The sequence below is a fragment of the Tauraco erythrolophus genome, chromosome 22 (genome assembly GCF_009769465.1).
Source record: "Tauraco erythrolophus isolate bTauEry1 chromosome 22, bTauEry1.pri, whole genome shotgun sequence".
Classification (NCBI taxonomy): Eukaryota; Metazoa; Chordata; class Aves; order Musophagiformes; family Musophagidae; genus Tauraco; species Tauraco erythrolophus.
In genome coordinates, this window is record NC_141486.1 from 9,460,822 (window position 1) to 9,465,924 (window position 5,103).

The following is a 5,103-nucleotide window of genomic DNA, read 5'->3' on the forward strand; positions in this document are numbered from 1 at the left end:
GGACTGGGCTTTGAGGATATTACCCTGCTTTAATGATCAAGCATGCAAAACCAGCTCTTGCACCGATGACGACTCCTGATTAAGATGTTTAGGTCGTTTGTATTTTCCTCTCCAAGGCTTGTTGTTGGGTGCAGAGTGTGACAATATTGGTACAGCAGCTTCCGCCTGTGTACAAACCGGTAAACGAGACGCGTCTCTCTTGCATTTGAACAGGGACTGTCCCCTTAGAAACTCCGTGTTCGCGTGAAATAGACCCTTAAAGCAGAGCTGGAACACAGAGCCGAGCAGAATAAAATCTTTAGTCTTGCATGTAAGTGTTTGATATCATGCTACGGTCTTGTTTAAAAAAAAAAAAACACAAACAAAACAATGAACACTCAGACATATGCTTCTCTGGAGAAGTGCTTTTATAAGCCTTTACGTTAACGCGTCCCAGGGACAACTGGGTGCAGCGGGGCTGAACTGGGGCATGCGCCACGCTGCAGCTTTCGGACACCCGTCCACCAGCCTTCCACTTTCTTACGCTCGCCTCTTCCTCCAAAACAGAGTTTTTTCTCCTTCTCAGCTCCAGCGACCCGGGGCAGCCCCCCGAACCGCCCTGCTCCCCGTCGTCCCCCCGCCCCCCTCCGCCTCCAGCTCCCGCCCCGACCGGAACGGGCTCAGCGCGTCCCGCCGCGCAGCCCGCGGGGCCGGGGCCGGGCCGGGGCCCGCAGTCCTCTGTCCCGCCCTGGCGGCCGCCTCCGCCACTGCAGCCGCCCCGGGAAAGCCGCGCTCTGGGGCGTCTCGGTGGCCGCTCGGCCCGGCTGCAGCCGGCGGCTGCCTGAGGAGCGCAGGACCCCAGCAGGCGCTCCGGAGCGGCTGCAGCGCTGCTCCCCCTCCGGGGAGAGGCCCCCCTCGGCCCGGCCTCCGCCGAGCGGGCAGCCGGCAGCGCCGCGCCGGCACCAGCCGCCCCAACCGGGACTCGAACCCGCAACCCCCGAGTCCGCAGCCGCACTGCGCCTGCGCCAGGCCGCGGCGCCGCGAGGCGGACGCTGCTGAGGCCACTTCCGCCCTTAGCGCCTTTCTCGTTTCTGGCCTCCGACGCTTCCGCCGTCCCCCTTTTCCCTTTGAAGGCACGCGGGAGGGCGGGGGGAAGCGAAACACAAACACGGGCGCGCGCCGCCCGGTCCCGCACGCGCTGTGGCGTCATCGCGCGCCGCGGCGTGACACGTCGGCGGCGGAACTCCCAGCCGGATGTTCCAAGATGGCGGCGGAGGGGGCCGGTGCCGTGGCCGTGACGGGGGGCGGCGTCCGCTGCTGAGGGGCCTCCGTCAGCGGGGGGGCTACCGGGTACGGTGGGGCCGGCGGAGGGAAGGGGCGCGTCGGGCTGGGGCAGCCGGAGGGCGGGGAGCCGGGGCGGGCTGCGTGAGGCGCGCAGGGCCTGAGGCGCGGGGCCCGGCGGTGCCCGCTCCGTGCGGCTGGAGCTGCCCGGCGCCGGCGGGCCTCGGGGCGGCGGCCGGGGCCGTGTCGGAGCGCAGGGCGGCAGCGGGTCGGCGGCAGCGCCGGGGCTCGGCCCGCGGTGCCGGGAGGAGGGGAGAAGCGGCGGGACGGGGCGGCGGTCAGCGGGATTCGGTGGCTCTGGGTCGGCTCGAGTGCCGCCGCGGGCGTTCCGGGTGGTGCTGCGTGCGGTGGGGGCGGAAAAAGAGGCTCCGCGGTCAAAAGTCTCGCCCGGCGTTCGCGAAATGTGTTTCCGCGGAGGAGACGCAGCGCTGCGCGCAGCTCGGCGCTGTGTTCTCGGCCCGTCGAGTGCGGGGGGTCGGGAGTAGCAACTGGTGCTGACTCAGGAGTGCGGTTAGCGTTGGGAGCCGCTGGTGTGGCGGACTGGCAGTTTATTTTTCACGAAATAAACAGGAATGTTTTACGCTGCTGCTGTCTGAGAGTCACATGAAGCTCTGTGCTCTTGGTTCCCAAAGAGCTCTTTTCGCTGGATAACGTTTGTAACTGGTTGCCATCTATGAGAAAGCCAGTAGGAAGCTGTCACGAGTACTAAAGATGCAGAATGTGTTCAGTCTGACTGTCCTCCTCGTCTGTGCAGATGTGCAGCTGTCTGCATAGAAAAAAAATCTGAAAAACTAATGGCCCAGATACCGATTTTCAAGATGCAAATCCCATTTTCCAGCTATTCTCGTCTTCGGGATTGCAGTGAGGGGGTTTTATTCACTTTGTCCTCTCCGTTGGGCATCTTTGTATGTAAATGTGTGATCTGTTGGTTGGTGCGTGCCCACGCATGTGTGTATGTGCAGGCACACACGAGAATTAACATCAGTACTCTGCAACCTGCTTTGTCAGCATGCTTACTCTTGTTGAAGAGTAATTTGTTTAGCTCATGTCACCTGGAGATAGGATTAAATTAATTCTTCCCCAAATAAGTTATTTCTTCACACAAATAAATTTTCATAGAGGATCTTGAACCAATCATGCCCATGGAGCTTGTCAGGTTAAATTTATTGATGGCTTTGTCTAGAGAGTAGTTTTAGTTGGGTTTTTTTTTTCCTCTTTGGTAACATTTCCTTGGCGTGTCTGGAAACAACTTCTCCAATTGTTATTTCTGGTGATCAGCGTTTAGCAGGCTGCTCCACATTGTCCATCAATAACCCTGCTGGAAGTTAAGAATTTCCAAAGTAGGTAAAGCAGAGATGGATTGCTCTTAACTTACACAGCTATTTCTCGTTTATAAATTTCTTTAAATCAACATTTCTCTTAATACTGGGTCGGGGTCAGGGGGGTCAGTGTCACCAAGTTGATGTCTTCTGTTTAAGTTGCCCGATGCAGGCACGTTCACTTTATTTGGACATAATTCTTCAAGTCTGGCGTGCTTTTACTGCTGTGTGCAGTCTGTTAATATTAACTTCCCTCTGTAAGGAGTCTGATATCCTCGTGTTGAGCTCCTCTAATGCAACATTAGAGATGTTGTTACAGGAGTGGCAAGCCAGTGCTTTAAAGTAGAACTCTACACTTATTTTAATTAGCTAATTATGGGCACTGGTTGTTTCAGAAGTGTGGTAAAATATTAGGATTTTTTTCTTTGTGTACATCTGATAAGACACTGTAAGGAGTGAAGTCCACATTTGAAGTCTGGAAGTGAGTATCTAAGCTGTAAAAACAGTTGGCTTTTGTGCTCAACTAGAGTTCAGAAATAATTTTCTATTAAAAACAGAACTGTTAGGTAGATATCAACATTTTATTCAGTTAAGCTAGTGTTTTCCAGGAAGTAACTGTCTTTTTTTAATTAGCTTTTTTTTTTTCCTCCCCACTTTTCGGTGTGTTGCATAAAACCCCTCATTTCTTTGGAGGGGAAGGAGCAGTTTTTGCAGTTAGGTTAATACAAGTAAAGAACATGATGAAAAATAAATGAGAATTTCCAGAACAGCCTGGGGTTTCTTAAACATGTGGAACCTGAGGTGGGTGTTTGAGCAGGATTTCCTGGTAATACAGCTGGCAGTAAGCACAGCCAGCTGGAAAACCTTCACCTTGGTATTGTAATAGGAGGAAAGATTGCGAAGCAATAAAACCTTTTTGTAAATATTCCTCGATAGGAATTCAGCAGGCAGCTGTTGTTTTAAAAGAATGTTGAAGACAAATGCAAGTGATGCATGAAACTAGTGAAGCTTTTTGTTGAAGCCAGTTGCTGCTCTTCTTTCTCATTTCAACAAAACACAAGTTTTAACAAATTCACAAAGTCTTAACTTAAGGTATGGCTATGAAATATGTGGATATGGGGAGAAATTGAGAGACTGTCTCTGACTGGTACTTCAGGCCCTCTGGAAGAGGGACCTGGGTTATATGTGGGACTGTTGGATTCAGCAGAGATGAGTAGAAGACGTTTTTCCCTATGATTATGTTGCACTGATATCCGATATAGTCTGATAGCTCATGCTGTGGTACCAGTCAGTATGCTTTCTATTGGGATTTTAAAGTTGTAAATCTTTACAAAACGTGTGTAGTTACATAGTGTTCACTCAATATGTTTTTTTGTTAACCAGAAACTAGAAGTGGTTTGCATTTGAACTTCTCTATAGCTATTAATTTTGGCTTGATTACAAACATCTGACTTTTCTGGCTTCCCATTTTATTACTCTTACTGACAAGATGCTGAATTTTTTTTAAGAAAAGCAACCCGACTACCTGAAAATTGCACGGCTTTTGTCTGTCCTCTAGAAACAGGAGCGTATTTGGTACGGAACACTTGCTGTGGGTACTGCACTCTACATGAAATAAACCGTGTTTGTTGGACACTGTTAGAAAACAAGACTATCACATGTTACTAAAGCTTCATTGAGCATTGATTAATTAATAGGTGAGGGGAGTCGGTTGTCTTTTATATTCTTAAATGCAATTTTACCATTATGCAGCGTTCATCTAGAAGATAGAATATTTGTGAAGAAAACCCAGTTGCCTTTCTCAAAGTAAATAACACTACTGCCCTACACAATGTTTTCTTTATTAAAACAAAAATGGGCTGTGTTCTGTTGAGGGGAAGAATATCTGGTGACCTCTTTCTTGAGGTGTTTGCTTCTCATCTTACCTGCAGAAAGGTGCATTCACACTCAGCAACACTGCAACAGAGATGAAGATCGTCTCTAACAGAATGAAGAGTTAGATAATAAATAATTTCTCAACTTTTTATAATTAAATTGAGCTTGCCGCGGTGCTTGCAGGTTTTGTTGCAGGCTGACTGCTGCGGTGTCTAGTCTGTGATGCATACTTCTGCTTAAATTTGGGGAAATGTAACAGTGTAATACCGTTGGTGCTTTGACAGCCCGAGATTTTAATGTTTGTACAGGACTGAACTGTGTTCAATTGCTCTTACTTGGAGCTGCTTGTTAATATGTTTGCTAAATAGTGTGCGTTGTTACCACACAGCATTAAACTTCGTTAATATTGAACTTGGATTTAGAAATAAAATGTTTTGTGTCAATTTCTTATGTGTTCTGGAGAAAAGAGAGGTATTTTCCACTTCAAGTTCTTTGAGTAATTTTGTTTCTAAAAGAAAAATTGCTTACGCGCTGCATGTACTGTGAGAAAGGAAACTGACTTGTCATCTTTTTTGCCTTAACAGGGTGG